Below are 23,010 nucleotides of genomic sequence, written 5' to 3' on the forward strand. Positions count from 1 at the left end.
TGTTGGCGCCATCTATCGGCCGTGCCATTCACCCGTCCCACTTACGTACAGACGTAATTTACAAATACAGTAAAATGTCTACTACTACTGCTACTAATACTACTACTACGACTACCACTACTACTACTACTACAACTACGACTACTTTCGGCTGCTTCCGTTAGAGGTCCCACCGCGGATCATCCGTTTCCATCTCTTCCTGTCGTCTGCACAAGTGATGAGGGACCATTGCAAAACAGATGGTAAATAAGAAACTACCAGCGAGGCCAGTGGAACTTAATGGACGCTGGTTTTGCACTTTTGCTGAAGCACATGAAGCGTTATCCGCAGAAATCACCACAGAAGTATTATCCCATCATCTGTTCATTTTCTGCTTCTCCTTGTTTTTATTTCTATAACTATTATCATTATTATTTATAACAGTTAGGGGGAATTCTCTCAACGAATTCTCAAAATCATACACATATGAAACTATTCCCCAATTCTCTGTGAATAGCACACATTGGCAGGGGCGGTTCTAGGATTTTTCCAAAGCAGGGGCCACATTTTACACAGAGGAGCCAATAATATGTCCAACATCCATGCACAATTCCTTATTCAGTAAGGTGCATATACAGTGGGGAGAACAAGTATTTGATACACTGCCGATTTTGCAGGTTTTCCCACTTACAAAGCATGTAGAGGTCTGTAATTTTTATCATAGGTACACTTCAACTGTGAGAGACGGAATCTAAAACAAAAATCCAGAAAATCACATTGTATGATTTTTAAGTAATTAATTTGCTTTTTATTGCATGACATAAGTATTTGATACATCAGAAAAACAGAACTTAATATTTGGTAAGGAAACCTTTGTTTGCAATTACAGAGATCAGACGTTTCCTGTAGTTTTTGACCAGGTTTGCACACACTGCAGCAGGGATTTTGGCCCACTCCTCCATACAGATCTTCTCCAGATCCTTCAGATTTCGGGGCTGACGCTGGGCAACGCGGACTTTCATCTCCCTACAAAGATTTTCTACTGGGTTCAGGTCTGGAGACTGGCTAGGCCACTCCAGGACCTTGAGATGCTTCTTACGGAGCCACTCCTTATTTGTCCTGGCTGTGTGTTTCGGGTCGTTGTCATGCTGGAAGACCCAGTCACGACCCATCTTCAATGCTCTTATTGAGGGAAGGAGGTTGTTGGCCAAGATCTCGCGATACATGGCCCCATCCATCCTCCCCTCAATACGGTGCAGTCGTCCTGTCCCCTTTGCAGAAAAGCATCCCCAAAGAATGATGTTTCCACCTCCATGCTTCACGGTTGGGATGGTGTTCTTGGGGTTGTACTCATCCTTCTTCTTCCTCCAAACACGGCGAGTGGAGTTTATAGCAAAAAGCTCTATTTTGGTCTCATCAGACCACATGACCTTTTCCCATTCCTCCTCTGGATCATCCAGATGGTCATGGGCAAACTTCAGACGGGCCTGGACATGCGCTGGCTTGAGCAGGGGGACCTTGCGTGCGCTGCAGGATTTTAATCCATGACGGCGTTGTAGTAGACTGATACGAAATGCTTAGCTGAATGATAATCATTAGTAGACCAACAGAGCTACCTAGTGGTGGTTAAGCTAGGCTCTCATATACCCCGGATGTTGACTGCTGCGCCAGTCGGAGAGTTACAATAAAGAGGACCAGACGTTGGAAATTGGTCTCCGGCTCAAATCACTGTTATGGCTATATTAGCAGTATAAGATACATCCAGATAATATAGAGAATATATTACAGTGGCGACGAGGATGGGATACCTTTAATGTGAGAAGGTAATTCCAGTAGTTAATAAAAACGGACGAAGCAACGTGACGCTACAAGCTAGCTTACAAGCTAGCAAGAAAAGACTAGCTAGCCAAGCCAAGCACAAGCATGGCGCATTTCATCGGCAATATTGCTGAATACAAGGAAGGTAAAGAGGACTTTGTTGTGTAGTCGGTTCATTCATTGTTCATGCATTGCAATACCACCACGCCACCAGAGGGCGCAGTAGCCTAATGATTGTTGCTGAGTGTAGTACGGTGCTGAGGGTGATGAAGAAGTGAGCTAAAAAGAAAGGAGTTGAAAACGTACGGTGCTCGTCTCTTGCCTCGTTATTATTTTACAGCTATACTAATGTGATAAAGTCTAGTATAGGACAAATTGGCGACGAGAAATGGCGACTGCAGCTGTGCCTTTACCTGCTTTATTTCTGCCGTGTGCCGGACAACCTACAATTCCGTTCGACATGTGGGCTAGGATGTTCGAGAACTATCTGCTAGCCATTGATGCGGATGGTGATGACTGGCCAGACACGAGGTTACGTGCACTTCTTTTACATTGTCTGGGTACAGAGGGCCAGCGTGTGTTTTATACACTTGCAAATGCAGGTAGGACTTACAAAGAAGCAATGATGGCACTGCGTGCACACTTCAACCCAGCCATAAATGTTGTGGTGGAACGTCATAAGTTCAGACAGAGAATACAGAGACCGCAGGAGTCCATTACAGAGTACGTTGCCGCGCTGCGCGAGCTTGCCACAACATGTGGGTTTGACAACAATAGAGACGAAATGATACGTGACCAGATCATCGAGCATATCCATTGTGCAAAGATATGCGAGAGACTGCTAGGACAAGCAGATGCAAATTTGACACTTGAAAAAACACTCCAGATTGCATGCCAGGCGGAAGCTGCCATCGGGTATGCGCGCACGCTAGGTTCAGAGTCCCAGGTTCCCGTGCAAGCTGTAACGGCGAAGCCTAAACGTCCATTCAAAAATAAAGGTAAATACAACCGCTCTGCAGAGCCTGCAAACGCCACTCCAAGACAGGACAGATGCTGTTTTAGGTGTGGGTCGTCTACTCATCTTGCAAATGCTCCAGACTGCCCTGCTCTGAAAATGACTTGTCGGAAATGCAATAAAGTAGGTCATTTTGCCAAAGTTTGTAAATCTTCTGAAAGGTCAGGTGAAAAGTCTACCAAAAAAGTAGGTGAAGTTGTTGTGCAAGTGCTGGGAATTAATGCAACCCAACCAGCTCAGAAAATATCATGTGAAGTGACTATTAATGCCAAGTCAACTTCTTGCCCAGTAGAGCTAGTGGTGGATACGGGCGCCGCTGTGTCCATCATTCCTGAACCCGTCTACAGAGAGCATTTCAGCGATGTGCCCCTGACATAACCAGAGGTTAAGTTAGTGTCATATGCAAAGTCAGACATCCCAGTAATAGGCTGTCTATCAGCTACAGTGCAGCACGAAGATACTACAGTTCCAGCTACACTATACATTGTGAAAAAGACAGGTACCGCTGTCTTGGGGATGGACTTATTCAGGGCACTGAGACTTTCTATAGTAAATAATACTGTGCTCTCAACTGCGGCTCCAGTGACAGAGGTTAAAACTGGACCAGTGAAACTGGGCTTAGCCAAGGGTTTTGTCCACCGTGTTAAAGTGAAGGAGGGCAATGAAGCGGTACAGCCCGTCCAACAGAAGCTGAGGAGACTTCCCCTCTCCGCGAGACAAGCTGTCTCCACAGAACTTGAGAGACTGTTAGAAATGGACGTGATAGAGAGGATTGATGCATCTCCATGAGTTTCACCCATCATGGTCACGCAACGGAAGAACGGTGCGGTGAGACTGTGCGTGGACTTACGTGAGCCTAACAAGGCTATAGTGATGGACAGTTACCCACTTCCACACATGGATGACTTGTTCTCCGAGATGAGCGGTGCTACTGTATATTCTTCCATAGATCTCGCAAACGCATATCATCAAGTCCTTTTAGCGCCAGAAAGCCAGGACTTAACCGCATTCATAATGCACGACGGACTTTTCAGGTTCAAACGGGTCCCATACGGGCTGTGCTCCGCCCCAAGTGCGTTCTCCAAGATGATGTTGCTCGTACTTAAAGGCCTCAAGGGGGTCCAGTACTACTTGGACGATGTCATAGTGTATGGCAAGGTCAAGGAGGACCACGACTGCAACCTGCAGGAGGTGCTCGCCGCTATCAGGGGCGCCGGCCTCCAACTAAATGAGGAAAAATGCCAGTTTAACCGGTCCAGCCTGCGGTTCCTTGGGCACACGATCTCTGCCCAGGGCCTGCAGCCACTCACCGAGCACGTCAGAGCCATTACAGAGGCTCCAGTGCCAAGTGATGCTACAACACTTCGCTCATTTCTAGGGCTCACGGCGTGGTACCAGAAGTTCGTAAACAACTACGCGTCGCTCGTGGAGCCTATGCGAGCATGTCTGCGTGAGGACACATTTCAGTGGACTTCAGCAGCTCAGGAGAGCTTCGAGGCGGTGAAGGACCGTATTGTAAACAGCCCAGCGCTGTCCGTCTTCGACCCCAGCCTCCCCACCTACGTGTCTACGGACACATCCGATTATGGCTTGGGGGCCGTACTGACACAACTACACCCGGATGGGACAGAACGTACAGTTGCATGTGCCTCACGCACACTTAACCCCGCTGAACGCAAGTACTCCATTGTTGAAAAGGAGGCGTTGGCCTGTGTGTGGGCCGCTGAAAAATGGAGGACCTTCTTATGGGGTACTAGGTTTACACTACGCATGGACCACCAGGCTTTGACCACACTACTTGCAACAAAAGGCCTGGGCCGCGCAGGGATGCGTATTGCGCGTTGGTCTGCGAGACTACTGTGCTTTACATACGACGTGGAGTACCGTCCTGGCTCACAAAACCAGGCGGCCGACTGCTTTTCCCGGTTGCCCCTCCCTGCAGACGAGGATACAGAGCCAGTGACTGAGCCGGAGCTTGTTGCTCTGTTGGACACAGAACTGAAAGCTCTTTCAGTAAAAGACTTTACGGAGGCATGTGAGGCGTGCCCTGAGCTCACAGCTCTTAGAGCACAGATAAACAGGGGCTGGCCTAAGACAGCTAAGTCCCTACCAGACGAGCTCAAACCATATTTCGCCACCTGAAATGAACTGTCAATACAGGATGTGATTATTTACAGGGGGCCTCACCGACGACTTGTGCCAGTTGCCCTACGGAAGCAGCTGGTGGACTTGGCACATGAGACACACCAAGGGGTGGTCCGCACCAAACAGAGGCTGCGGGACTTATACTGGTGGCCCGGTATGGACACGTGTGTGCAGGAGACTATCCGCTCATGTGGATCGTGCCAGATGAATGATAAAAGTGCCAAGACACATTCTGCTCCTCTCCAGCCCATCCCACTCCCGGATGCCCCATGGCAGAAAGTGGGGATAGACATAGTGGGACCGTTCGAGTCAGCTACTTGGGACTGTCGCTTTGCTGTGACGCTGACTGACTACTACACAAAGTGGCCAGAGGTCGCTTTCACTTCAACTATCACTACCGCTGCAATCACTACCTTCCTGTCTGCTGTGTTCTCCCGGTTTGGAAATCTTATCAAACTGGTGAGTGACAATGGAACACAATTCACCTCTACCGAGTTTGCAGACTACCTTGCAGCGAGAGACATTAAACACAGTAGAGTGTCTCTTTACTATCCACAAGCGAATGGAGCCGTGGAGCGCTGGAACCGCGTTCTCAAAGAAACACTACTCTCTGCCGAGCAGGAGAGGGGGCCATGGAAGCCATACGTACAGGATTTCTTGTCCACCTACCGTGCTACCCCACATGGCACCACCGGGGTGTCACCGTATGAACTCATGTACAACCGACTGATGTGCACCAAAGTGAACATTGGCCCTGCACGAAAACCTGACCCACTGCCAGAGGAACAACTACGCAGTCGGGTTGCTGCCAAACAGGAGGCATCGAAAACCTACACTAACAAGAAAAGGGGAGCACGTGTGCCTAAGATCAAAGAGGGAAGCTTAGTCAGAGTGAGGAAACCTTTCCATGTGAAAAAGGGACTGTCTAAGTTTCAGAGACCTACCCGAGTGATACGCAAAGCTGGTTCGAGTGCTTATGTGCTAGAGGATGGGCGTACATGGAACGCTGCCCACCTCTCTCTGGTCCCTGAAAGCGGAACAAACAGGGAATCCGATCCAGAGCCAGTTGACAACCCTGCTCCAGTGCCGGAGTCAGCCCGACAACCTGAGCCGCCCCAACAACCAGTTGGCACTGGGGTCATGGACAGACCTGTGAGAGTAAGAAAGGAGCCTGCTTGGCTGAAGGACTATGAACACTAGTTAGTCCAATGGACGGTGAGAAATGAGGAGAGAATAAGTGGATGTGAAAATGTGAAAAAAAAAATACTGTTGATACTAAAATGTGAAAAAAAAACAATGCTGTGACTAAGAAAAAAAAGAAATGTTTGTTTTGCACTGATTTTGATTGATACCAGGTTACTGTGATTTTAGTGTCTTGTGATTGAAAGTGCCTATGTTACACTGATTAACATTTTTGGGATTACAGGTTCAAGATTTCCTGCTATATTTTATTTACAGTAATATTACAGTGGAACTGTGGTTCATGGTTATTGTGGTTGATGGTTATTATAACATTTCTATTGTGGGAAGTTGTGTTGATGCTGATAGCACTTGAGTTATTGTACTACTGATGTCTGTGACATGGGACATAGTATTTCATGTACGGGTAAGCTTCTTAAGAGAGGGGGAATATGTTGTGTAGTATGTTCATTCATTGTTCATGCATTGCAATACCACCACGCCACCAGAGGGCGCAGTAGCCTAATGATTGTTGCTGAGTGTAGTACGGTGCTGAGGGTGATGAAGAAGTGAGCTAAAAAGAAAGGAGTTGAAAACGTACGGTGCTCGTCTCTTGCCTCGTTATTATTTTACAGCTATACTAATGTGATAAAGTCTAGTATGGGACAAATTTCGAGTCGTACCTTGAAAGATTGGAGCAATGGATGATCGTTAATGAAATGGAGGACGGTAAAAAGGCCAATGTTTTCCTGTCTGTGATAGGCGCAGAAGCCTATGGCCTACTAAAGAACCTCTGCATACCAGAAAAACCGAGTAGCCTCACGTATGCAGTACTGAGCGGGAAACTAGCATCCCATTATAAACCCAAGCCACTAATCATAGCTGAACGTTTTAGATTTCAGAAAAGAAACCAACTAGAAAATGAGTCAGTGTCTGATTATGTGGTTGCTTTAAAGCACCTGTCCACACATTGTGAATTCGGTCAGCATTTAAATGTAGCACTGAGAGACCGATTTGTTAGTGGTTTAAAGGTGGAGGCTATTCAGAGAAAGTTGCTCGCAGAACACAATCTGACTTTTGCAAAAGCATGTGAGCTGGCCTTATCTATGGAAATGGCGTCAAAAAATACGCTGGAGTTTGCCAGCAAACCAAGCGGAGCTGCAACTGCGAATAAGATAGACAAGAAGAGAACAAGCAAGGGTGCGTGGAGAAGCAAGTCGTCCACCAGCGAGTGGAAAAGCAAGCAACCTACCAGTGACAACTCTAGACCACAGAGAACAGAAACGCACCAACCCTGCTACCGATGTGGAGGTAACAACCATGCAGCTCAAGTATGTAGGTATAAAACCGAGACATGCCACAAGTGTTCCAAGGTAGGGCACATAGCAAGAATGTGTAAAACTAAAAATAGACAGGGACATACACAGTATGTGGCTGAAGACCACAGTCCAAGTGAGAGAGGAGATGGAAATGAGGATGAACTGTTTGGTACGTATCCGATGAATACAGTGTACTCCACGAATACAGTTGGTAATGGAAAAAAGGACATTAAGGTCAATATTAAGTTAGAAGGAAACCCTGTAGACATGCAGCTTGACACAGGAGCTGCCGTAACCCTGGTATCTGAGATAGTGTACAAGGAACATCTCTCACACCTGCCACTGAAAGAAAGTAAAGTGCGTCTGTCAACCTTTTCCGGTGAGAACATTCCCTTGATGGGCCAAGTGACTTGTCATGTACCGGTTTGGCATGTAAGGGCACCCGTATGTATGTGACGTCACCTGTTGATGTGGGGAGAAGCGCGAGGAATATTGTTCGGGCAGTCTTGCAATACGGTGGAATAAAGCAAGCCACGTTAGGCATTGTGTAATAACGGTGTGCCTAATCATTTATAATCAATGACACCTAAATAAGCATATAGGTGGGAATAACGGATCAGAACAATGGCGACGAGTGATGTACCGAGCCTAAGCTAAGTGATGAGCTAAAGTTCGTAACGTTTAGTTAGATCTGAAGTGTAGCTAACAGTTGTAGCTAGCTAGCGCGGCAGCATGGAAAAGACAGCATGCGTACCGGCGTTTGATTGCTACTCCGACCCGGCGACGTTGGGGCCGCGGTGGACAAGATGGCTAATGTCATTTGAACTGTTTGCTGATGGGAAAGGTCTGATCATCGATGATAACACCGAGGATGCAGTGAAGCAGCGCCGGAGAGCACTTCTTTTGCATTACGCAGGTCCAGACACACAGGACATCTTTTCAACTTTGGACGCCACCGGAGAGGTGACTGATTATGATGCCGCTGTTGCAGCTTTGAACAGATATTTCGTGCCTCAAGTAAATGCTACATTCGCCCGCCAGACATTTCAGAAAATCTCTCAGAATCAAGGGGAGACAGTACAACAATTCGCTACACGCTTGAGACGTGCGGCAAAAGACTGCGGTTTTGGTGGAGACACAGACGATCAGATTAGAGACGCAATTGTAAGCAAATGCACGTCAAGTTATGTTCGCCGTAGACTCCTCGAGGAGCGTGGTTTGGTGCTTGCTCGCGCTCTCGAGTTGGCGGCACAGTGTGAACAAATTGAAGAACAAATGGCGGAGATGTCTGTGAGGGAGGGGAAAGCAGAGGCGACTGTGAGTCGTGTCTCACAGAAAGGAGGGAAATATCAGAAGAGAGGACAAGGGAGACCGGGCGCAGATAGAGGAAAAACGGACAAAATGGACAAAACGTGTTTTAGATGTGGACATTCAGACCACTTTGGGAAAGACCCCAATTGTCCCGCGCGCGGCCAAACGTGTCGCAAATGCAATGGTAGAGACCATTTCGCAAAGCAATGCAAAACAAAAGGTGCAACAGGAAAGGAAAAAGTGCATAAATTAGAGATAGAAGAACATGATTATGCCTTTGTATTGAGTGATACAAACAAGTCAGATAGGCTCAACATAAATGTGGGAGGAGTTAGCTTGAAGATGCTTGTCGACTCCGAGGCTACTTGCAATGTGATAGACGAAAAGACCTGGGAGGGTTTAAAGTCAGAGAAAATTAGGTGCCACTCATATGTCCCAAAGCCGGAAAGGAAACTATTTTCTTATTCATCTAACCAACCTCTACCCATTAAAGGGGCGTTCACATGCAAAGTAAAAATAGGAGAACGCTGTGAACAAGCAGAATTCATAGTAATCAGAGGTGATGGAGAACCACTACTAGGAAAAGAGTTGGCCATGAAACTAGGTGTACTGAAAGTCTGGTGGCCAACAATGGACAGAGCAGCCGAGAGACTTTGTAGGTCATGCCACGGATGCCAAGTTGTTGCTCGGCCAGACGCACCGGAACCGTTAGGACCAACAGAGTTACCAGAGGGGCCCTGGCAAGATATTGCCATTGACTTACTCGGACCCCTGCCGACAGGTGACTCGATTCTAGTTGTAGTTGATTACTACAGCCGCTACTATGAGTATGACGTGTTAAAGTCCACAACCACGTCAACAGTGATAGACAGTCTAGAGACAATCTTCAGTCGACATGGACTTCCCGTCACACTGAGGTCGGACCAGGGTCCTCAGTTCAAATCAGAGGAGTTCAGTGAGTACTGTGACACCAACGGAATCAAGCATGAGAAAACAACGCCACGATGGGCGCAGGCGAACGGCGAGGTAGAACGTCAAAACGCCTCGCTGATGAAGAGGATTCGCATCGCTGTTTCAGATGGACTCAATTGGAAGCGAGAACTTAGAAAGTATGTCACAGTATACCGGAGCATCGATCACGCGACCACAGGGAAGAGTCCCGCGGAGCTGCTCTTCAAAAGTAAGATGAGGGGGGAGCTGCCAAGCATCACAGCAGCACACACTGATCTGGAGGTAAGAGACAGAGACGCAGAACAGAAAGGACAATCAAAGATCTATGCAGACGAACGGCGTCACGCCAGGTACTCGGATGTCAATGTCGGTGACACGGTCCTGGTGAGACAAGAAAAGACTGATAAACTGACAACACTATTCAACACACACGCCACACAAGGTGGTGAGCAAATCAGGAAACCAAGTTGTCGTCGAATCTCCAACCGGAGCCAGATACACACGGAACACAACATTCGTGAAGCGATACACCAGTACTCAGGAGACACCTGCCGGAGCAGAAGCATCACAGGATGCCGAGGACTGCACATCAAACAGAGAGACACTGGGTGCTCAAAACGCAGAGCGGAGCAACACCAGCAATGACGCCCCGGGGGCAGACAGGCCTCCAAGAGAGAGACGCTTGCCATCGAGGCTGGCAGACTATGATATGACATAGACTGGAGAAATGTAAAAAAAAAAAACTGTTGGGTCAAGTTCAGTGACGATTGTTGTTTGATGATGCAAATGTGAAATTAACATGTTAAAAGGTCTTATATGTTTACAGACTGTTCATAAGTGAATATGTGTTAATGGAGAATTAATACATGGTTCTAATTAAGGTGAAAGCATACATAATATGTGGTATGTGTTTTGGTTAGGAAAGTTTTGATACTGTCATTATATGGGTTCATATTTTTGAATTGAAAATAACCTGAAGTTTATTTCCCAGAAAAGGAGGGATGTCATGTACCGGTTCGGCATGTAAGGGCACCCGTATGTACGTGACATCACCTGTTGATGTGGGGAGAAGCGCGAGGAATATTGTTCGGGCAGTCTTGCAATACAGTGGAATAAAGCAAGCCACGTTAGGCATTGTGTAATAACGGTGTGCCTAATCATTTATAATCAAAGACACCTAAATAAGCATATAGGTGGGAATAACGGATCAGAACATGACTGTCAATGCGAAATATGACAACCAGAGTGGAGATTTACCTCTTGTGATTGTGAAAGGTGACAGGCCAGCCCTCCTTGGCCTTAACTGGCTGGCCAATTTTAAACTAGTGTAACGACCCTCACTTGTGCAGGTGTTCGTGATAGAGATTCAGACCAGGGGTTCCTAACAATGGCTTTTATTGCCTGCATTCACAAATAAAACAACAATCCATGAGATTTCTGCTGCAACGTGACTGCATACAAGTCTCCAGCGGAGATGGTCTAGCTCTCTCGTGCATGAGCTAGCAAACAATGTTTCTCCTGGCTAACCTCATGCGTTGCATAGCATACTAAACTTACATGGAAATCAAAATGTACAACTCATTAATCTTCGTGTAAACAAAAGTACAAAACAAACCAAACAAAAGGACAGACAGCACTGGCATAGCGCACTGAGTGATCGTGTAGTTTTAACATAGAAATTCTTGACTCTTGCAATATTCATAACCACGTTCTTACACATTTACATTATACATAAACCACGTACCTGCATTCACAAATAAAACTACAATCCATGAGATTTCTGCTGCAACGCGACTGCATACAAGTCTAAAATAGCATAAAAACCAAAATAAGAACAATGCTCTCCATAACGCACAGCGCAGCGTGGTTGCCGCCAAAATTATACTTTAACTCGGTTAAAACACTTACAAATCACTTTCTATCGTTACTTTTCGAGAGCATTAGTTAGTACAACTTATATACATTTATATCCAACCCATAGTTTGCAAAGAAAAACATGTTCATTTATTAAAATATCAAATTATTCACGGAGCGCTCCCAAAGCCTGCTTACCTCCAGCGGAGATGGTCTAGCTCTAAGGTACGGATAGCTCAAATGCCCAAAATGTGTCAAAGCGAAAGTAAATAGACAAACAGTCGCGCAGCCTCATATTTAACCTTAGTGAATGCGGTACAACATCTGGGGTTGGATTACAATAACATGTTAAAATACAAATTTTGGGAGAATTCACTTTATCTGAGTGAGGTCATTTTCCACTCTGTTACACTAGACTGGGCAAGCATATTCTCAGTTACACCAGCAGGGGGCAGTGATAACACAGATGTAGAGGCAGTGTTACAGAGACACAAAGCAGTATTTGCTGAGGAGCCTGGCACTATTCGTGAATTTAAGGCAAATATCAAAGTGAAGCCAGATACAAAACCTGTCTTCAGAAAGGCAAGACCAGTGCCATACGCACTAAAAGACGCAGTTGAAAAAGAGCTAGATAGGCTGGAAAAAGCTGGTATTATCTCAAAGATAGACCATAGTCAGTGGGCTGCCCCGATAGTAGTTGTACCCAAATCAGACAAGTCAATTCGTATCTGTGGAGACTATAAAGTCACGGTTAATCAGAGTGTGGAAGAGGAGACCTATCCACTAACGAACGCCGAGGATCTCTTTGCCACACTGGCCGGGGGCACTCTCTTTAACAAATTAGATCTCTCACATGCCTACCAACAGCTTGAGTTAGAGAAGGACTCAGAGAAGTATTTAACAGTAAATACCCACAAAGGACTGTATGTTTATCACAGACTTTCATATGGAGCGTCGAGTGCACCTTCTATGTTCCAGAATGTGATGGACCAGATACTACAAGGCTTAGAGCATGTGACCTGCTTCCTCGATGACATACTAGTCACAGGCAGAACAAGAGAGGAGCACCTGAGGAACCTAGATGAGGTTTTGAGCCGACTGGAGAGCTACGGGGTAAGAGTGAAAAGAGCAAAATGTGACTTCATGCAGGAGAAAGTAGAGTACCTGGGGCACCTGATAGATAAAGAGGGACTTCACCCCACTGAGACAAAGGTTGCCGCCATCGTAAATGCACCCCAGCCCACAAACGTCACAGAGCTACGGTCATTCCTAGGACTGTTAAACTATTATGGCCGTTTCATGAAAGATCTGTCGACCGTATTGCAGCCACTACACCAACTCCTGAAGAAGGAAGTCGAATGGAAATGGACACCAGAGAGTGCAGCAGCATTCAAGGCTGCCAAAGAACAGTTAGTGAAAAGCTCAGTAGTAGTACACTACGACACGCAGAAACCACTGAGATTAGCTTGTGACGCATCCCCTTATGGGATAGGTGCGGTAATGTCGCACATAATGGAAAATGGGGACGAGAAACCAATCGCCTTTGCGTCACGTACGTTGACAGAGGCAGAGAGTAAATATAGTCAGATAGAGAAGGAGGCGTTGGCCATAATATTTGGCGTGACCAAATTTCATAAATATCTCTATGGCCGCAAATTCAGTTTAATAACTGACCACAAACCCCTCCTTGCCATCTTAGGATCCAAGTCAGAAATCCCTACACTAGCCGCTTTGCGTATGCAGAGATGGGCACTGAGGCTTATGGCTTATGACTACAGTATAGAGTACAGAACGTCAGCGGACAATGCAAATACGGATGCGTTATCTAGACTGCCGGGGAAAGAAAAGGACAACACAGCGGAGGAGAACAGCATCTTTTATTTCTCATTAGTAGATGAGCTACCCGTGCAGGCTACAGAGATTGCACAGAGCACTCTCAAGGACCCAGTCCTATGCAAGGTACTGGAACTGACCCGGTCTGGATGGCCGAGTTACATCAACGATGAGACACTGAAACCGTACTTCAACCGAAGGAATGAACCGTCTGTGGAACAAGGATGCATTCTGTGGGGAATTCGAATTATCATCCCACCAGCACATACAGAACGACTACTGTACGACCTACACCAAGGGCACCCCGGAGGGTGCAGGATGAAAAGTTTGGCGAGGGGCTATTTATGGTGGCCTCAGTTGGACAGTGATATCGAACGTGCAGTGCAGCAATGTTATGCTTGTCAGAGTGTGAGGAAACTACCAGCAGTAGCACGACTACACTGCTGGCAGTGGCCTACGAGAGTGTGGCAGAGGCTACATATTGACTTTGCAGAGAAGGATCAGCAACACTTCCTAGTGTTAGTAGACAGTCATTCAAAATGGCTTGAGGTGATCCCCATGGCAACAACTACCGCCGCCAAAACGATCGAAGTGCTGCGGAGCATCTTTTCGTCCTACGGTCTTCCTGAGGAGATCGTCTCGGACAACGGTCCACAATTCACCTCGCTGGAGTACAAAACATTCCTGAAAAGCAACGGCATTAAGCAGACCTTGGTGCCAGCTTACCATCCTGCTTCTAATGGTGCCGCAGAGAGAGCAGTCCAGACGGTGAAAGCTTCACTTCTGAAACAGCTGCTCGATGAGAAGAAACAAAACGTCACTATTACAGTGAAACACAGGCTCGCCAACTTCCTGTTGTCATACAGGACCACACCACACAGCGTTACAGGTTGCACACCAGCAGAACTGTTCCTCAAACGTCAGCCTAGGACCAGGTTCAGCCTGCTGAAGCCAGACCTCGCTCGAGTGGTGGGGGCCAAACAACAAAAGCAGAAGGACTATCATGACCAACCCGCCTCGAAGCTGAGACATCTGTCAGAGGGGGACTCAATACTGATCCGAAACTTCCGTGGAGGAAAGGAGAGGTGGACGAAAGGGACAGTGGAAAAGAGACTCGGACCAGTCACCTACCTGGTGTGGAATGGAGTGAACCGACGTTTAGTCCACATTGACCATCTGCTGTTCGACCGACCCTCCAGTCCTCCTGAGGCATTTCAGTTTCAGGATGACCAGATGGGCATCAGCAACACCTACCCTGCAGTTGCGGATTTGGGGGGGAAAGGCACACCTGGAGCCGTAGGTGCTAGCCCGTACTCACCTGAAGATACACCCGTTCCAAGGATGCAGGCTCCGGAGAAGCTTGCAACACCCTTACGAGGTTCGGTGGGCAAGGCCGTGTCGCCTCCTCACCGAGCATCCACTTCCCCTGAGGTGGTTGAGCGCCGGTACCCTCAGAGAGAGAGGGCACCTCCAAAACGACTGTCTCTGTAAGATCAGCCGAGTTCCTGAATAAAAGAGTCCTGAGAGACTAAATTGTTCAACTCCTGTTCAGAAAAAAAATGTGAAAAAGAGTTCCTGAGACTGATATGTAAATGTGCAAATGTGGGTCGAAGTGGGTTGTGTAACCAGTAATGACCAAGTAAAAGATGTTGAAAGTAATTTGCCATATCAGCATGTTTTAGAGTGATAATATTTTATTAGGGGAACTTCATAGTTTAAGGGGGAGGAGTGTAGTAGACTGATACGAAATGCTTAGCTGAATGATAATCATTGGTAGACCAACAGAGCTACCTAGTGTTGGTTAAGCTAGGCTCTCATATACCCCGGATGTTGACTGCTGCGCCAGTCGGAGAGTTACAATAAAGAGGACCAGACGTTGGAAATTGGTCTCCGGCTCAAATCACTGTTATGGCTATATTAGCAGTATAAGATACATCCAGATAATATAGAGAATATATTACAGGCGTCATGTGTTACTAATGGTTTTCTTTGAGACTGTGGTCCCAGCTCTCTTCAGGTCATTGACCAGGTCCTGCCGTGTTGTTCTGGGCTGATTCCTCACCTTTCTCATGATCATTGATGCCCCACGAGGTGAGATCTTGCATGGAGCCCCAGACCGAGGGAGATTGACCGTCATCTTGAACTTCTTCCATTTTCTAATAATTGCGCCAACAGTTGTTGCCTTCTCACCAATCTGCTTGCCTATTGTCCTGTAGCCCATCCCAGCCTTGAGCAGGTCTACAGTTTTGTCCCTGATGTCCTTAGACAGCTCTCTGGTCTTGGCCATTGTGGAGAGGTTGGAGTCTGATTGATTGAGTGTGTGGACAGGTGTCTTTTATACAGGTAACAAGTTCAAACAGGTACAGTTAATACAGGTAATGAGTGGAGCACTGGAGGGCTTCTTAAAGAAAAACTAACAGGTCTGTGAGAGCCGGAATTCTTACCGGTTGGTAGGTGATCAAATACTTATTTCATGCAATAAAATGCAAATTAATTATTTAAAAATCATACAATGTGATTTTCTGGGTTTTTGTTTTAGATTCCGTCTCTCACAGTTGAAGTGTACTTATGATAAAAAATTACAGACCTCTACATGCTTTGTAAGTGGGAAAACCTGCAAAATCGGCAGTGTATCAAATACTTGTTCTCCCCACTGTACATCTCACCGGTCATTCCTTGTTGCTGTTGGCTCTATAGCTTTGAGCAAAGAGGCACATCATTGAATATATTTTGCAAATTGTGCCTTGTTCAAGCACATTGTGTACTTCACAAAAGTTTAGAAAATAAACATTCTTAATTTTCATATTTATTTAATTTCTAGGGTGCATAGAAAACAATACATGAAAAACTTTTTCAAATATGTAATATATAAAATAAAAAACAGGTAAGGTATAGTAGAACAGTATATACAGACATAAAATAATAGTTTGCAATTAATCATATAGTTGACAAATAATTGAATCATCAACTAATCATTGCAGAGCTAATATATATATATATATTATCCAGTGAGTCAAGTAAATTTTTTACGAGACAGTACAAGCCTGTTTCATGCCATAAGCAATCATCAGCTGTCAAAGGTTATTTGATTATTTTGCTCCTTATTTGTTGAGCTCTTTCCCTACCATTGGGTGTTTCTTTAAACAAAGTTGTGTGTGTATATATATACACATCCAGACACAATGTACATTTTGCTCATCTCAAAATAGAACAATTCTGCGGTTTTTGTGACTGGAGCTGAGACGCCTCACAAATTCATTCATATCCAATGACTTTTCCCGTCTGGACTCAATGCTCAAGACACTAAGGTGACTCAAACGGTCATCTCCCGTTGTTGTTCTCAGATGGTTTTTAATAAGGCTTAGGGCTGAAAAGCTTCGCTCACATGAAGCACTGCTGGCAGGCAATGGCAATCCTGCCTAGCCTAAAAAGCTCATGAAATACCTCCCTGAAAGGTTCTAGAAATACTACAAACTCAAGAAGAGTAGTGAACCTATGCATTTCCCTTTTTCTTTCCTCTCCAGTCAACCATATCATGGGCTCTTCATAAATCTGGCCTGTATGGGAGGGTGGCAAGAAAGAAGCCGTTGCTCAAAACTATTCACATAAAAGCATGCTTAAAGTTTGCTACCAAGCATGAGAGAGACCCAGTTAGGATGTGGGTAAAGGTTTTGTGGTCAGATGAGACGAAAGTTGAGCTTTTTGGCCAAAACTCAAAGCGATATGTGTGGCTCAAACCTAACACTGCTCATGCCCTAAAAAACACCCTCCCTACAGTGAAGCATGGTGGCGGCGGCATAATGCTATGGGGTTGCTTTTGATCTGCACACACTGGTAACCTTGTTCAAGTTGAGGGAAGAATGCAAGGAGCCAAATACAGGAAATATTGGAAGAAAACCTGCCGCAGTCTGCCATAAAACTGAAGCTTGGAAGAAGGTCCACCCTCCAGCAGGACAATGATCCTAAGCACAAGGCTAAAGCAACAATGGCATTGCTCAGCAACAAAAAGGTGAACGTTTTGGAGTGGCCAAGTCAAAGTCCGGACCTCAACCCCATTGAAAATCTGTGGCACAGACTGAAAATCAAGGTCTAGATGCACCATTCCACCAACCTGCAAGACCTATACAAATTCTGCCAAGAAGAATGGGCAAAATTACTCATGAAGGGGCATCCGGGTAGTGTAGTGGTCTATTCCATTGCCTACCAACACGGGGATCGCCGGTTCGAATCCCCGTGTTACCTCCTCCTTGGTCGGATGTCTCTACAGACACAATTGGCCGTGTCTGTGGTTGAGAAGTCGGATGTGGGTATGTGTACTGGTCGCAGCACTAGCGCCTCCTCTGGTCGGTCGGGGCGCCTGTTCGGGGGGAGGGGAAACTGGGGAGAATGGCGTGATCGTCCCATGCACTATGTCCCCCAGGTGAAACTCCTCACTGTCAGGTGAAAAGAAGCTGCTGGCGACTTCACGTGTATCGGAGGAGGCATGTGGTAGTCTGCAGCTCTCTCCAGGTCAGCAGAGGCGGTAGAGCAGCGACCGGGACGGCTCGGAAGAGTGGGGTAATTGACCTTTCGCAAAGTACCGTCCCAGAACGGTACTTGTCCAATCCTACCTTAGCAACGGTTTCTATGTGAGGAAAGTCCGTCAAGCTTTCAAACAGACAGCAAAATGCTGAAACGGTGTGCCTATGGGATCTGCAAATCAGATACCAGATATGTGAAAAGTTTGGAGGGGGTGTAATTTTCTTTCCCTTCCCGAGACCCAGAACGCAAGAAGCGCAATGTCGGCAATGGATTTGGCAGTATAGCAGACCCCATGGCCTGCTTAATCAACCCAAAATCAACAAAAATACCTGTCTGCTCCAAGCTAAGCTTGCTACTAGCTACTATTGATAGCTAATATAGCTAACGTATTATTACTGTTACTTTTACCCACACAATGATTATTGCCATTATCAACATATCAACAACGTGTTACTAACAAAATAACATTATTAATGTACCTGATGAATGTAACCAGCTGTGGCCAGCGATACCTCATTTAATGATAGCTAATGCTAGCTAGCCCGCTAACACAACTGTGTTATGCTAGTCACAGGTTAGCCAGGTTCCACCTTTCATTTCGGAACAGAAAGACCCGCAGGGAGGGTGGGCTGGGATGGTCTCTGGCCAGTCTGGCCTCCCCATATCCTGCCTATTTTAAACGTTTCTCCCCCACTGGGCGTTCCAGGTGGGGACCGGCCTTTTCGGAAAAGTCCTCCCGCCCGCGGGGGCATCTCGTTTGCCTTATTTTGTTGAAAATACCGGTTCTGGTCCGAAGGTTAAAAAAAAATCAGGGGTCGCCTCCTGCACACTGTAACCCCTTCTGCCGTTCACGGGATTATATCAAGGATGAATTACTCCAGAATACATCACTTGTTTTCTCTGGGAATGCGCTGATTTCTTCCTTCGTGTTTTGGTGTTTTCCGGCTACTTCCTGGATGGTTCTGAAAAGCTTGATGGGCATAGCAACAGTAACTAAGGGGGCGGGACTTTGCGAAAGGTCAATTGGCTGGATACAATTGGGGAGAAAAAGAGGAAAAAGCCACAAAAAAAAACTCCAGAAGAATGTGCAAAACTTGTACATACTTACCCCAAGAGAATCATGGCTGTTGTGGTAGAGAAAGGGTAATCTACAAAGTATTGATATGTGGGGGTCGAATATTTATGCCAGTGCTCTATTTTAGTTTTTAATTTATTTAAAATAAGTCAGCGAGACAACTTATTTTGGCTTTGGCAACATGCTGTTAGAGCTTATGTGTCACACCACGAGGAACTGCTGCATTCATATCAGGGCCATCGGGGGATGCCCTTGCTCACTTTGTGGTCTACTGCAGAAGATCCTCCTTGATCTGAGACACCTTCCTTGTCAGGTCACAACAACCTCTGAAAAAACAAAACACAACCCCACGCTGTGTTTTACACAAAGGCAGGTTAAAAGCCCTAAACATAATCGGATTTACACAACAGGAAGCTTTTGTAAACAGTTTTGAACAAACGGGCTGTATTCTGTTCCTGGTGAACACGCTGAATGGTCCTGAAACAAGGACATTGCATGATTTTTTTTTTTGTGTGTGTGAAGCTTTTTGTTGGGGGACGATTTTGCAGTTATTTTTCTACATTGACTTTTTATGTACCTTTTACTGCTGTTGCTGTGAGGTTACTACGTCTATGCCGCCCATTGATTGGATGTGAGACTCCAGTTCTTTTTACTGATGTTTTATTTACACCGTAGAACTAAAAGTGCAGACAGACAAAGAAAAAACAACATCAGCTTGTACAATCATTAGGGAAATAGCACTGATTAGCACTGCAGCTAATAAAGCTAAAGAAAACATAAACTAATACTAACCACTTTAGCCTGCTTCTCAACCAACGGCAGAGCTATCTTGGATATTCCTCCCAGGCAATCTTCTCAGTCCAAACACGATGCTTGAACATAAAATTTTCTTCAATCTTACATGCACTCTTTCATATGTAACTGTTGTGAAAAACTACAAAGCACAGAGTGACCAATAAAAAACTTACTCGCAAGGTTACAGTACTGTAGCGAAGTCGGGGGACAACGCAACCACAGGAACAGCCGCGGCCAGAAAGCGAACCCGTATCGCCCGCACCGCAGGAGACATCGCTAACCGCTCGACTAAAGGGTCAGACCCGCCAGCCAGCGGCCAGCGTGTCTACTTATCCATGCACGTTACACTACCCCCCTCCTTCGGGAAGCGCGTCCCCGCGCTCAAGCATATCAGCTCCTTCACGCCTCAGGGCGCATACGCTTCCGATGGCCTTACGGTCGCTCCATCCCACTTCTGACACCAATGTAGCGAATTCGGGGGACAATGCAACCACAGGAACTGCCGCAGCCGGGAAGCGAACCCGTATCGCCCGCATCGCAGGAGACATCGCTAACCGCTCGACTAAAGTGTCAGACCCGCCAGCCAGCGGCCAGCGTGTCTACTTATCCATGCACGTTACAGTACTATTACAGGCGCTTCTTAGTCCTTGTGTGAAGTTTGCGGAATTAACGGGCACTACTTCCGGTTTTGCGAATGTCAAAATAAAGGCAAGTATTTCAAATAAAAGCACATAGAACGGTTGCAATTACACTCCCACCATCACACAATGTGTGATTCTCAATGAAACTTGACATTGTTAACAGGACCTTATAAGACATTGATGTAAATAAACAAATGTACTTCGAAAACCAAAACACTCTTATTGAAGAGTTAATCCTTTACTCAGCCTCAAGCAATAGTACTGTTTTGTGTATGGACCTTTCTAAGTACACTGGCTTAGTTGTGCGAGTGCCTTTACTGTCTAATGTTGTGTTACTAAGTACTAGTTTGGGTTTTCTGACCTTTCTGTCAGCTCCTCGGAAGACCTCGACGACCTTTGCCAACTTCTACTGATTTCTTGGCGTGGCATCATCTTGCAACAGGACAATGACATTCACTTTAGCATTTCTCCTGTCCTTGTTCCATTTGCTTCTTTGTTGCAGGTTTAGCAAATACTCCTTCCTCCACCTGGTCCAAAATTCATTGGACAAGAATTGAACTCTCTTCCAAAGATAGAGATCTTCCCTTACGAACTCTCCAGGTGGTGGTGCGATGATTGACGACTTCATATGGTTTGGAGTTAGGGGTTCTGGTCCCGATGGATCATTGAGGTGTTCTGTGGTCAATGGTCGACTATTCACTATAGCCATCACTTCGTATAAGAAGGTTCTTAATGAAGAGCTGTCCAATCTCCCAGCAACCTGGTCTAGGATGGATGTGAGGACACTTCTCACGGTACGTATCTGTCTCTCCCAGACACCGCCCATGTGACTGGAAGCAGGTGGGTTCATGACGAAGCTGCATCCTAGTTCTTTCACACGTTCTTGCTCTATTCCTTTCATCAATTTCTGGAGTTCGTTGCGTGCACCCACAAAGTTTGTGCCTTGGTCACTTTGTAGTTGACTTACATTACCCCTTATAGCAATAAAGCAGCGCAACGCATTAAGGAAGGCATCAGTGGAAAGGTCATCCAATACCTCAATATGGATGGCTCGTGAACACATGCAGGTGAATAGGAGCCCATATCTCTTCAGTTCTTTCCTTCCATATTTAACATAAAATGGTCCGAAACAGTCCATACCATTGTATGTAAATGGAGGGGCAGCTTCCATCCTTTCAGGTGGAAGGTCGGCCAATTTTTTTTCTTGATTACACTTTCTGAATTTCCTGCATTTAATGCATTTGAAGATGAGGGATGACACTTCACTACTACATCGCAGGATCCAAATTCCATTGGAGCGTATTTCATTGATGGTCATTCCACGACCCTGATGTTTAACCTTCTCGTGGTAGTGCTTTATTAGCAGTGGAGACACATGATGTCTTTTTGGGAGGATAGCTGGGTGTTTGACGTGGGGATGGAGTGCTGCTTGTGTCAATCTTCCTCCCACCCTCAGGATATCATGGCTATCCATTAATGGGTTTAACTTGTGCAGCTCGGTTGACTTGTTCTTTTGTACCCCTTTCATTTCTTCACTGAATGCTTCTTCTTGAACTACATGGATTATGAATTGTTCAGCATCCTTTCTTTCCTCAAGCGTTGTAGCTTCATTGGGTCTTGTTTTCAGACCTTTCACTTCCTTTGCAAGACGCTTAAGTCTTGCTATGGCCATTACAGCTCTCCTCCAATCTGAAAACTCCTGAAGGCGGTCTGACATAGACCTCTCCTCCTTGAAAGGCAATGACATTTCGTAGTGCCCATTTAGCTTTTGCTTGATGCCTTCTTTCAGCTTTGCAAAGAACTTAATATCTTCTTGTGATATTGGAACTTCTTCACTGGGTTTTTCAGTGAAATCTGACTCAAAGACCTTGAGTATATCTGGCGGAGTAATAATTTCCTTGACTTGGGTTCTAAAAACAAACTGGATCTCGGACTTGAGCTCAGAAGGAGGCTTTGTAACTGGTAGAACTTTCTTTATGATGACATGGTGGCTCACACCGATTTCATCTTCATGCTCATGGTCAACGTCAGCGCTGCTGTAGCCGATAATGCTCCAATCCAACACAGAACGTTGTGCGTATGGCTGGTCTTCATTGCCACTGATGACAACTCTGGGAAGTAAGGCTTGGGGACAGTTATAGCCGATTAACAACCCTACTTTGCAGTCGAGCTCAGGAGACATTTCATCTGCCATAAGTTCTAAGTGGGGCCAGGATTTTGCAGTTATGCTTGTTGGTATATGGGATCCATTTGCTGGTATATAACCCCTGGTGTAGGTTGTTGGGAGTTTGATTTTAGTGTCCGAGCTGATGCCTCTTACCTGTAGTCCTTGCACCTTTTGGCTGTTCACCCCCTTTGTTTTTGATGTTATCATGGACACTGTGTTTTACTGGCTCTTTCTTGGCGCACACTGTCTCAGCTGCATCCTTCAAGATGAAGTTTGTGTCGCTCTGACTATCAAGCAGAGCATACACTAGAACTTCCTTGCCTAGTTCCGTTGTCGTAGAGACATAGACTGGAACAATTGATGAGGTATGAGTGCTACTCCTCTCTTGAACAACTCGGTGGGAGGTA

Source organism: Lampris incognitus, chromosome 3, assembly GCF_029633865.1.
Source record: "Lampris incognitus isolate fLamInc1 chromosome 3, fLamInc1.hap2, whole genome shotgun sequence".
Classification (NCBI taxonomy): Eukaryota; Metazoa; Chordata; class Actinopteri; order Lampriformes; family Lampridae; genus Lampris; species Lampris incognitus.